Below are 13246 nucleotides of genomic sequence, written 5' to 3' on the forward strand. Positions count from 1 at the left end.
ATATCATCTTCCAGAGTCTTTGCCTGCATTATTCAGAGGTGAAAACACATGTTCCAACAACTCCTGCCCAAGCATTAACAACGCACTGCTGCAAACTCAGATATCAATAGTGGCTGATCTGCTTCATTCAGAAACAGTTGTGCAAGGGCAGTGACTGTTAGTCACAAGAGGAACGGAGGGATGTTACAGGCATGAACTGAACCAAAGGCAAATACCTCTTCCAGCATGATGCACAGGTGCAAGGACAACTCTTCATTTTCCCGGCTAGCAGAGGGGAACACTGGTGCACTTACTCCTCAACTGCCTAATACCCCTTTCACTTATATTCAAGAGCCACTACAGGTAGTGGAAAGAGCAATGGCCCAGAAGGACTAAGATCAAAATGTAAGTCCTACTCGATCTTATGCAAGTCATTTCACCTATAAGAAATTCAAATTTCTCATTTACAAAATAGGGACACAAACCATACTGCTTCCCCATAGGCTAGCACGAGCATCACATCAGAGTGTATGCACAAACCTTGTAAAGCAAAGTGTGGAACAAATGTTGCATTATCATTATTAAGCTTCAGAGCAGTTGTAATGTGTTTTGAGAGAGATTTAGCTTCGTAATTAGCTTGTATGCAGATAAGTTGGGGAGCAGAGGGAATCTAGCTTCAGATAAAAACTTCAAGACAAATGAAGAACTGACTGTCTTTATCATCTAAGTGGTTGGGTTAAGGATCTTCATATGTAGGAACAACTGTGCTGGATAAAAGAACTAGTCACAATTTACATAAAGAAAAATTCTACCCAAGAACTTTAACATTCAACATTTGACACATGCTTATGATGTGCAAAAGCAGATGTGTAGGGTATACAGTCTCATCTCAGAAATGAACAGCCATCTTCTAAGGAAGCAGAAAGATAGAGCTGAATCCAAAAATAAATGAATGAACAATGCCAATAGTCAGTAGAAGCTTAGAGTGAATTAGTATATAGTATCTATCTGACTTGTGAACTTTATACATAAACTCTTTCACAATTTGTCCTTAGCAAGAGAAACTTTAGGGGTACTTAACATACAATAAACTTCAATACTTCTTTATAACATCTTCTCAAGTGTGAAATTTTATTCTAAATATGTGCCTGTGTAGTGGTTATTTATGCAGTTGTCATCTATGGTGCTGGATAAAATACAGAATGCCCACCTAAATTCAAATTTCAGATACAAATTTCAAGTTGCAAGTCAAAAAATTGCATGGAATGTACTTACACTAAAAAAAATTTTTTTGTTCAGCTAAATTCAAATTTAACCAATGTCCTGTATTTTTTTTTTTTATTTTTTAATGTTTATTCATTTTTAAAAGACAGCACAAGCAATGGTGGGGCAGAGAGAGAGGGGGGACACAGAATCGAAGCAGGCTCCATGCTCTGAGCCATCAGCACAGGGCCCAATGTGGGGCTCGAACTCACAAATGGCGAGATCATGACCTGAGCCGAAGTCGGTCGGACACTTAACCGACTGAGCCACCCAAGTGCCCCTGCGATATCCTGTATTTTTATTTGCTTATATTCTAATAATGCTGCCTATTTCAAATCATTCCTGTTTGCTTATTTAAGAAAAAAAAAATTACTGGACAGAGGAAAAGTGTGAAGCAGGGAAGACAGGAGGAGTTAAAGAGGTTAGTCAAGAACAAAAGACGATTTTTGCCACGTAGTCTTAAATGAGATGAACATAGGCAACAAAATGAAAATGTGGTTTTAGAACTACAGTCCCAAATCAGCTAACTGGAAGGGAGTTTAGGTAAGGGCAAGAGGCCAAAAGGGGAAATGCTTTACCAAAATTCAGAACCATAACATCACTGCCCAGGGGAAACCAAAAAGGGAAAAGTATCATCAACCATAAAGATACAGTAACAAAATGGAGGCTTTTGCAGTTCGAGAATGGGAGTAGTTCTTTTTAAAATAAAACAACTCCCTCATGCTGGTCACCCAGTTTACTCATACAAATGGGATTCAATATAACCCACTTATTAAAGCATCTACATCTACACATACACTGTTCAGACTCACTGTAAAGAGGAGAGCAAAGACTGCAATTAGAAGTCCCACCCTTCTGAGAGATTCGGCCAGGCAGCCCAGGAACAAGGGGTCACAATCTGCCACCAAATCCTTAGGGTCTGCCCACCTCCTAGACTCTGTCTCCACAGTCAGCTCAAGGAGTCAGGATTCTCCTTTCACAGCAAAGTTCCCTGACCTGAGACCACTTAGGGTGAGACCCACAACAAAGCAGATAAAATGATATGGCTTACTAGTCACCACAGCTCCACTGCTTCTTCATCCTTTAAACACTGACCAGGGCAGGTCTGAGGCCACCAGCAGAACGTGAAGACTAACCCTCACAGAAGATCCCTGTCTCCAGGACTTCCGTTTCGTGCTCACATCAGTTGAAGAACTACTGAGTAATCCATGAGTCCCATTTCCGGGCTCAAAAAGCCCCACCACATGAAGCATCAAGCTTCAACAGAGGCCAGTGGTCTTGAATCCCAGCCTGCTAACTCAAGATCTAAGCACTCACTAGACACGAGATTAAGGCACAGTTGAGCAATCCCAATCTCAGGCTGTACCAGGAAACCACTGTGGGGGGGAGGGGGGGGCAGGAACAAATCCTTGTTATCAGTTCTCAATCACAGCTGAAGCCGACCAGACTTTGTGCTCTTACCTCTCTAATCAGCATGTATTTGACAGAAGACTGAAAAAGGCCCAAGAAATGCACACTAGAACCTGAACTCACCCAGGTTTCTCAAACTAAAGATGCTCTAGCACATGTTATGTGCTATAATTTATTTTTCCAACAAATACTTCCAACAGCACAGAGAATTCCAAGTTAACAAACCAAATTCTATTGAAAATACAAAGGAATAAGATGGTCCCTGCTACCACAGCAATTACAAACCAGCAGATACATAAGATCCTTAAATAAATACCTGCCGTATGTGACACACGGCCTAATAGAAGAAGTATAGTGACCATTTGCTCCTAGAGCAGGGAGAGTGCACGCCCCTGGGTAATCATGGAAGGCTTCCTGGAAGCAGCTGAACTGGGCTTCAGCCAGGGCAGCATTTTGAAAGGCTGGTATGGAAGAATGAGAAAAACAGACCAAGCACCTATAAGGTAAAATGAGTAAAAGATAAGCCTGGGTTGTTGAGGGAGGGAAAGGGCTGCTTAATCACTAGGCCTAGGAAGTTTGGACTTATATGCCAGGCAACAGGAGGCCAAGGAAGGCTTCTGAACAGTATGTTGAAATAAGCAGACAAGGGGCGCCTGGGTGGCTCAGTCAGTTGAGCATCCAACTTCAGCTCAGGTCATGATCTCACCGCTCCTGAGTTTGAGCTCCATGTTGGGCTCTGTGCTGACAGCTCAGAGCCTGGAGCCTGCTTCCAATTTTGTGTCTCCCTCTCTCACTCTGCCCCTCCCCCACTCATGCTCTGTCTCTCAAAAATAAACATGAAAAAAAATTTTTTGAAAGAAAGAAAGAAAGAAAGAAAGAAAGAAAGAAAGAAAGGAAGGAAAAGAAGCAGACAAACCTAGGACTACAGGAAGGATTGGGGGAAGGAAACCATGGCCACAAGAGCAGTCAAGAGGCTACTGAAGCCCTGCATGTGACCTGTAAGGAGAATCTGAAAAAAAGCGGGTAGAAAAAAGGAAGGAAGGAAAGAAGGAAGGAAGGGAGGGAGGGAGGGAAGAAGGAAGGAAGGAAGAAAAGGACAGGATGAGGCACTCATGAGAAGCAAAGAAAGGGAGAAAGCTACAAACACTAATATATGTTTTTAGCCAAAAAGATACTGAAAATGTAGGCGCAATTACGAGAAGGAAGAAAGAGTTTAAGAGAGAGTTCATTTCATCCAACACACATTGATTTTCTAAGGAAATTTCCAGAAAGAGATATATATGGATATGGAGTGGGGAAAGAAATTTTTGACTGGAAATGAAAATCAGGACATTAATGGCATTTTGGTAATGGATGATGTGCATTGATGAGGTCTGCAAATGAGAAGAGTTATTAGCAAAATAGGATTCAGGGCAGTATGCACAATTAGGGGGGTTAGAAAAGGAAGTAAGACCAGAAGAGAAATGGCCTTGTCACCAGACATGGATAAAAGCAAAAGAAAAATGTGATGTCACACAAGGTACAGAAAGAAAACATTTCAAGGAGAGAACCATTAACCCTTGTCAAACATTATATAGAGACTCTGTAACAGGGGAAGAAGAATGAGAAAGGGTCCATGAACTTGGGGAATAGAAGGTCTCAAGTGAGATTTCATCCATATTGACATCAATGACCAGAGTGGATGATGCCCCCTGAAACTAAGAACCTCTGTGTTCAAAACACCTTCAGAAATTCTGTACAGCACGGAGATTAAAACATCAAAAAGCAAACAGTAAAAAATACATACATACATCCATACGTACATACATAAAAGCTCAGGACACAGCAGACACAGGCCTGGGCACTACCTGGAAGTATGTGCATTAACCGTGAGGGCCAAAGAGCATGTGTACAGCCCAGGCCGAAACCACAGAAACCAATGCTGTCTCACAGAAGCCCTCTCCAACCCCCCCCAAACTCCTACTCCCCACTTGCTGCTTTCTCCCACCTAGAAGTCACAGTCATCAGGCAAAGCAGTGCATAGGATAGCACAATCTAAATATACACTTTCTTTTCAAAAAAAGAAAGAAAAAAGCCTGCCATACTAGAATGTTCCACGTGCAAGACATAAATCTTTCTGTTCATTCATGTCTGACTGAGTTAAAAACACAGTTGAAGGCAGATATATGAACTTCCTATCCACCCTGCGGGATATCTGTAATATAGAGAATAAAACTTACATAATGTGTGTACAGAAGAGCAGGTGGGTCTTCCAATAACTGAAATACGATCCTACACATTTTTTTCCCCTCTCCCACTACGCTTTTAATTCACTAGTTGCCTTGTCTCTTTCCAGGAATATTCTCTTTTTATACTCAACTCCCATCTATTTGGGTAGATCATTAGCATCATCACAAATCATGGCTTCAGTGCCAACTCAGTAGCATTATGCAATTTACTGCATGGCACCTAGCATTAATGCCCCCATTATCTGATTTGAGGAGTCATTATTTCAAATATTTTAGATAAAGTATGTTTTCCCTCTCAGTATACAGAATGATAAATGGTTTGCAAATAAACGTGAGTGTCTCCACTTAGCATGCCAACGAGTAAACAATGCTCCTGCCGCCTGGGCCTCCTTTTATTATTTGAGTCCTGAAGAAAGTGTTCTGCAAACAGCATGGCTGCAAGATGACATCTGTGTGTTCATTAATGCATCATTTCCTTTGCACAGAAGCCCCACAACTGAAATTTAATTCTGATCTTTAATTGAGCAAAATTGCTTTCAGATGATGAACTAAGGGGAGGGAGCCACACCCTCCAGGGCAGCGGCAAGGGAGAGCTGTGCCAACTCTTCTCCAGCACGAAGGAAACAGCAACAAAAAATTGGGTGTGAACTGATTTGCTCTCACTTGGCTGCACTGTGGAAGAAAAAGGAAAAAAAAAAAAAAGAAGAAGAAGAAGAAGAAGGAGGAGGAGGAGGAGGAGGAGGAGGAGGAGAGGAGGAGGAGGAGGAGGAAACAATTTGCTCTATTACAGTTATTTCCTAAACAAAGTGAATGTGGGAGTATTTGAATTTAAAATCCCACAGCAAGCTACCCAATACTGGAACAAAACGGGTTACTGGAGACATGGCACCTGCTTGATATGCTCTAAATCCTGGTTTGAAGGCAGAAAGATGTACTTGGGTCTAATAACTGCAATGCCTAGCTGGGGCAGTAATTTCTTTTACTTGGACCTAACACACTCCAACCCCCAACCCCCGTACTTCTTCCTGGCATCGGAGCCACGGCCCAAGTCAGCGGTCAGTCAGACTCACGGGGCTGCAGGCTCGCAAGCACCCAACACAATGCAGAAGCCAAAAGGTCTCTTGGTCAGCTTCTCCCCAGGCGGCTACTGGACTTGAAGGTATTTTAGTGCTTTTTATTTCCCAGGGCTTCATGTCAGCGCACCCACAGTGCACTCAGGCTCACTATGGGAGGGCACACATCCTGCCTCCCAGCTCAGGGGCAAGGCTGCCACACGGCTCAATCCAGCTGTGGCTACTGCAGCAGACTATAATTAGGTGGAATCGTAATCTAAACTTTTTCTTTTTTAAGTCATGCACACAAGAATACACAGATTCAGAATAATCACTGAGGATATAATTTCTGTCAATGGCTCTTAAACTTTTGGGGAATCATAAAAGTCTCTGAGAACATGAGAATCTGATAGACACAAGAGTTTTAGGGGGGAAAATGCACAAGTACTGAACTGTGCAGACCCCCTAAAGCCAGCCTTTGCCTTACACAGTTATACAAATACATACATGTATTCACACGCATATGTGCATACACACGTACATGCATACGTGTACGTATATATCCAGAAGCACCCAACACACCTCCAGAGCTCTCACGTCTTTGGGAGACTCAAGTGAATACATGTGGTAGGACTGAGCTGTCCCTGAGCAGAGTGTCTGAAAAGCCCCTTCACAGACAACTTCCTAGATCCAGAGGCGTTGTTCCAAGCATGCTCTTAAACAGCTCGGAGCCTGGCTCCACCAAAACAGGACCATCCGTTTAATACCAGGCTCCAGACTTTGCCCTCAAGATAATCTTAGACAAAATCCTGCTGCCTTTTCACATCTTGAAGCAAAGAGTGCATATAACTCAAGTACATAACCTAACAGGAGCAGACAGTACAGAGTGACTGGTTACATGCCACCAGACCCCGTCTCCAGTGGTCCGAATCTACCAGTCCTTCTCCCCAGGGATCCTTAAGCAATCTCCTCAAAAGAAAAAAGAAATCAAGTAATTTATCTCTAATCTACTTTGAGGGGGCAGTCTACAGAAAAGACCAAAATCTCATGCAAAACCGTCTAAGGGGAAACTTCTGACCTCCAAATGAGCAGAAGGAATTACCAGACCTCCTTTCAGGTGAAGCTGGAGCACTGAGGAGGATACTCTTAGAGGGGCAAGTACCTTTGTCTTTAACTAGGCTATTTACAACTCCATAAACTGTGCATAGATATGCAAATAACGTCTGTCCTCTAGAACAATAACCCTGCCCCTCCCCCTGAAAAAGTCAGTTTTGTGTTCCTTTGACTTTTTTTTCACAATTCCTTTACTCCATATAAATTTGATTCTTTGGCTTCTCCTTTGAACCTGATGTAACATCCACTTGGTTCTCTCATTTAATAAAAAGTTAAATAAAACCTGTGATATGTGTACATTTAATAGGTGTATGAAAATCATGACTTTACCACTTTCTGAATATGATTCTTTTAACTATTAGGAGTTAGCGTGGATTCAAGGAAGAATAAAAACCTGTGTCCAGGATTCTGAATTCTAAAGGACACGTTTTTTTCCCATGGTAAGCACGAGGTGGTAACATGACTTGCAGATGAAAAGTGAGTTAAGGAAACACAGCACCCTTCCCAGAGGACACCATCTTTAATGTCCACTACAGGAGCCCCAAAATGAGTTTTCCAAAGGTCTTTTTAAAAAGAGTGTCCAAAGTTAAATTCAGAACCATATGCAAGACTAAGTAAAAACCTTGATTATAAGGCACACAATTCAAGGAAGCCAACTCACCTTCTACGAAATAACACACAGCAAACCGACTTGCCTCCAAAAGTCTAATAAACAAGTTATCCAGCCATCTTCTGAAATGGAAAAAGACCAGGAGAGTAGCCATGTTGGTCTTCTTATCCTAATCTTTCCTCAGAAAGTAAGGAAGCCAAACTTTAGGACTTGGCATGCTAGGAGACTCCCAGGAAAGCTTCAGAGGTATTAAGAAATAATCATTTATCTGAATTAACATTCCACTCCAGATGAGGTAATTAATTAGGCAAAAGAAAACAATCCTTAGTACTTTGCTCTGATAATTAACAAACGTTAAATCTGTCATTGGTAATTTACTACACTGGGAACAGAAAATTTCAATTGTTCAACCTCAACCTGCAAGCCTTTTATCTCCTTGCAAGCTTTTTTCAATAATCCTTTATCAGCTGACATTAAGGAAAGTACAAAAGCGGTGGGGCACTGCTCAAGATGCTTACTTAACCTTTATAACTGTGAGGTGGTACAGTGTGTGCATTTGTCAAAGTGACAGACTGCTTTATAGGAAACATCCGCAGACGAGAGAAAGCAGCACAATGTCCATCCAAAAAAGAGAATAGCATCCTTCCTGTTTTCCAACCACCATGCAGCACACCCCTGCAATTCTGTGTTAATCCCTGCACTAGGAGACAGCCCAACTCCATTTATAGGTCCTTCAAGCATTGCTTTCAGAATATGGTAAAACTCGGCGGGGGGGGGGGGGGGGGGGGCGCGTAGCAGCACTGCTTCCCACTAGCTCCTACAAATCAAAGGGAAAGACATATTGAGTCCTGCTTTTTTAGTAACTTGAAGCCCTGCATAAAAATCTGCTTAACAGCTTCAGCCTGGGAACCAGCTTTTTTTTTCTTCCTTTCAAATGAAGCTGCATTGCCTGTGAGATGGGTTTTGTTTTGGCTGTTGCCTCGGTTATATTTTTAGTGACACAATCACCAGGGTTTTGAGTGCTATGCCCACTGCAATGAGATATGGGCCTTTGATTTAACAAAATCATGAAATAAACTTCTGAAGTTCTTTCAAAGGAAAAGTGGCATCGTAATTCTTAGTATCCTGGCAAATGTCATGTGACCTAAATACGTATTGTATAAAGCACTGACAGGGCAAGCAGCAGCACAGCAGGCTCAGGACCCTCTGAAAGGAGGCACACTAGGGGTGCTGGCACGGGGTTCCTGCTGAGGCAATGGCAGAGGGTGCTCACTCTAAAGAAATCCAACATTCTGTTGGATTTATGCAGGAAAAATTTAAGCAACATGCCCCGTGTTTGCTATAGCTCCTTACAACTGAATCTAAAGCAGGAAATAGTGAGGAAGGAGCGGTGTGGGCAGAAATGGAGCCAGTGACAGATGGACCAGCTCTCAAAGTAGAAACGCCTCAGTTCCATGATAAATTGTGATCAGGATGCGTGTGTTGGGGTGGAAAGGGCCTGGGGTGATCTGGCTGAGAGTGACATAAAGGTACACATACATAAAATTTTATCAGGCTATCCCTTAAGATTCACACATTTTTATTCTGTTACCTCTCTAACAAAATTAATGGTTCAGAAGAAGAAATGTTTAATCCCTAAGGTCAAGCAGGGTGCTCCTGCCTCATCACTTAGATGCCTTCATGGTGCAGGGAAGACGGGCACACTGAGACTCCAAGCGTCAGGCTCTGCATCTCACCAGCTGTCTGTCCTTGGACAAGTGCCTTTTCCTATCTGTAGTCAGGTCATTATACTGAAAAAGGAGATAGGTAGCCTGAAATGTAGGGTCCGGGGTCCCCAAAATAGTAGGCGAATCAGCCCTTAGAACTGTTTGTTAGGCAGGATAATGCTCTTTAACATGCTGAATTCAAGCACCAACTAGTCCCCTGTTGCTCCCATTACTTACACCTGTCCAACTCACTCGCTCACACTACCTGTCTAACCCCAGGATATACGTGAATTTGGGAGACCCGCCTCAGACCCTCAAACTCACTTCCAGCCTTCAAACTCCATGATTTAGAGTTCAGATACTCCACTAAGATTTTTCCCTCACTCTGGCCCTGACAGGCTTACAGGGTAGAGAACTTAACAGAGTAACATTAGAGCATGTATTGGATGTGGAATTGTCCAGTAACAACTTTCCTGCACAACCCAGCTCACTAACTCTTTTTTTTTTTCCATGTTTATTTATTTATTTTCGGGGGGGGGTGGGGAAAGGGAGAGAGAGGGAGAGAGGGAGAGAGAGAGAGAGAGAGAGAGAGAGAAAGAGAGAAAGAGAGAAAGAGAGAAAGAGAGAAAGAGAGAAAGAGCGAGAGAGAGAATATCCCAAGCAGGCTCCATACTGTCAGCACAGAGCCTGATGCAGGGCTCGAACTCACAGTGAGATCGTGACCTAGTGAGCCAAAATCAAGAGTTGGACACTTAACCAAATGAACCACTCAGGCGTCCCCTGACTGGCTCTTGAAGTCAACTAGCTGATGACAAACTCTTCAGCGCACTAACCAGGCATGTTTACATGCCTTCTGGTTCTTCTAAGTCTACGAAGCAGGCATCCAAAGGAGATGAAGGTTTAATGCCTACTTTTGGGTAAAGAGGAGGATGGAAGTGACAACAGCCACTAATTGATAAACATGGATCTAAGAAGAAGGACCTCTACTTACTAAAACAGTCTCTCAGTTTGTCACCTTGTCTGACACGTCATCAAACTCTCAGGTCCGTTTTCAGATGCATTAAAAGAAAATTATCCTGCAAAACAGGATACATGGAAGCTAAGTTTTTTATTTTAACAATGAACTTGGATATGTCCACAACATAAAGCTCTTACATCCATGGTCTTCTTTTCCTCTACTGACTTCTTTAGATCTGCTTCTGTTTAAAAAATTTTTTCAGTAAGTCTTGAAAGACTTCCACTGAAAAGATTTCCCACTGAAATATTTTTAAACCTCCTTTGTTTCTTTTGAAAGCACAAAATTCTCAACTTTTATCCAGCTGTTAACAGCTTTTGCTCTCATTTTGTAAATGTTGGTAATGACTGTCTTGACAAGGTTCTCTGCTTCAATGAACACAATATTTGGAATGATGAAGAAGCAGCAAGCTTGGACCCTTTCTATATAATATTTAAAATAATAGTCCTATTCACTTGACAACGGCAATGATTTCCAGGAAGTTAAGTAAAGCAGAAACAATTAGTACCTTCATGATGTCCAGTTCTATACAAGGCACTGTCAGGGCAAAGAGGATAAATCTAAGACTCAGTTTCTGACCACGCAGGGCTTAAAATAGGTACCAAGACCAATTCCTCTTGACCTCAAAGAATAAGGCAGACCAGGCTTTTACTCTGTGAAATCTTTTTTTATTCAAGGGCTGCACCCCAGATGTTCTCATCCGTTTGTGCCTTCACCTCTCTCCCTCATTCTCAAGGCTGAATTACCTGCTGGCCATCATCCCTTCTGTTAGCTAGCTCCATCAGAGCACGACATGGGAAGGCAGGAGAGCGAAGGGACAAGTCCATCATCTATTCTCAGAATAAAGAAGTTCAGCGGGGGAGGCATTTGAACCTAATGACTGAAACAAAATTTAGGACCTATCCTGAAGTGAAACAGAATGCCAGAGAGAAAAGACCTTGAAGGTCACTAAGTCCAACCAAGTCCAGTTTCTACTTAGAGGAAAACTAAGTGGAAGTGATTATTCCAACAGTCGGGACAGGCGATTTTCAGCTCTGACTTAACTGGAAACATAGTACACATCCAACAAAGTATTGAAACTTTTAAGCTCCAAGCTCATTTTTTTTTAACCGTTAATGTAAAACCCACCCCCAATCCACTACTATTTAGATGACTGTCCTGACGGCAGCAGCAACAAAGCTTCTCCTACCCTGAACACATAAAGATGGTATTTTGTATCAAACACAGGCAGGACATGCACTCTGCGCGATTTCCTGGAAGCGGTGACAAATTTGCACCGGATTATCCATACACTAGGTCCTTGTTTTGGCCACTTCTGTGAGAAGGCTGGTTGGCGGTCTGAGCAGGAGGTGACAGATGAAGAATGGAGTCTGGTGCATCAGACCCCACACCTCTAATACCTGTGCTCAATGCATCAAGAAAATGCCCAAGTTGTCATCAAGACTGTGCACAAGGCAATATGTAGGCCTGGGACTGGCCAAGAATGCACTCCTGAGCTTGCTGGATGGAGTTAGCAGCCTGACTTCCCCTGCATCAGAGACTAAGAAGAAAATCCCTTAGCACATCAGTGCTATTCATCACCTACAAGACATATCAAACAGTAGACCAAAAGTACAAATTTAATCCCAACCATTGAGAAACAGCATCCATGTTTATTATTGGATATACTTCTGTGGCCATTATAAAAATCAGATCTACTTTAGCTACTACATCCTTCATCTCACAGGATGCTATGAGAACTTTTGTAAAATAAACTAAGGACCTGTAGCTTTAGGACAATAAATACACAAAATTTCAAGCACTCACCAAGACCCTACCTTCCTCCCTTCAGAGTCCTAAGTAAAAGCAGTGATAACCTGCCCTATTATCAGTAAGAAGACAGTGTTCTGTCTTTTCACTGTCTCCAAGAAGGTATGGCAGGCAGGTCTAGCGCCAGACCCGTGAGGGAGAAGTTAAGACAGCAAAGACAGCTCACTGTGATTTGGCTGTATCAGCAGGGCCCTCATTTGCACAACACTGTCAAAACAGGCAAATAAAAACCAACATATAGTAATAATACCTCTTAGGGCTCATTTCCAGGGCCGCCTGCTTTGTTTCGAAGCAGCCTGCAAGAGCACGAGCTTCATTAGACATTCCAAAGGGGCCGCTTAGCTTGGGGGAAGAGAGGAGGAGCCCTGTCAGTGTTTGTCTGAATAGACTGCACATGTCTGCCTCTCGACAAACCCATCATTCCAAGTGCCTAGGGCCAAAGGAGCTAGGCAAAGGACTTAAGGATTACTATGTGCACAGAGTCTCACTGAACTGATTTAACCAGAAAAAAATACTTCCTCCATCCATTCCTCTGGAGCTATGAAAGGCCTAGTTTTTTAAAGAGAAATAGTAGTTCCTTGAAGAACAAAAATGTGGGCATTTCAAATACTTGTAAGTCCATGTAACCTATGTACAAATGTCCCAGTACACCACCAGGCAAAGGCAACACCACCAAGGGAACCCATGGAAGATTCCAGGGCTAGCACTCGCTCAGCTGGTCCAACTGTATATTCTAGAGAAACAAGGGTTACGGCAACAATGAGATATTATATTTTTTGTTCACAAAGCACCGTCCCACATGTGAGTCCATTGATTTTTTTAGGTTTGATGTGACTCATCGCCCAAATGAGAACACTGAGGCTGAGAGTAGTTAAGTGACTAAGTGACTTGACAAGGCCTTGTAACTAGTTAGTGCACTGAGCCCAGGTCTGTAATGAGATGAGAAAACTAGACGATGAAGGTCAATCGAAACCTGAAACCCAGAGGTCTGGAGGATCTCCTACATAATACGAAAAGGAGTGGCCAGTGCAGAGGTGACATGGGGGGGGGGGGGGAGGCAG

The 13246-nt window shown here is 42.7% G+C and overlaps 1 protein-coding gene across 3 annotated transcripts in view; it reads right to left on the reverse strand.

Moving 5' to 3' along the window:
• AUTS2 (activator of transcription and developmental regulator AUTS2) overlaps window positions 1-13246 on the reverse strand; it is a 1119238-nt gene that overhangs the window by 865886 nt on the left and 240106 nt on the right. The gene's annotated exons all lie outside the window — the stretch shown is intronic.

This window comes from Lynx canadensis, chromosome E3 (genome assembly GCF_007474595.2).
Source record: "Lynx canadensis isolate LIC74 chromosome E3, mLynCan4.pri.v2, whole genome shotgun sequence".
Lineage (NCBI taxonomy): Eukaryota > Metazoa > Chordata > Mammalia > Carnivora > Felidae > Lynx > Lynx canadensis.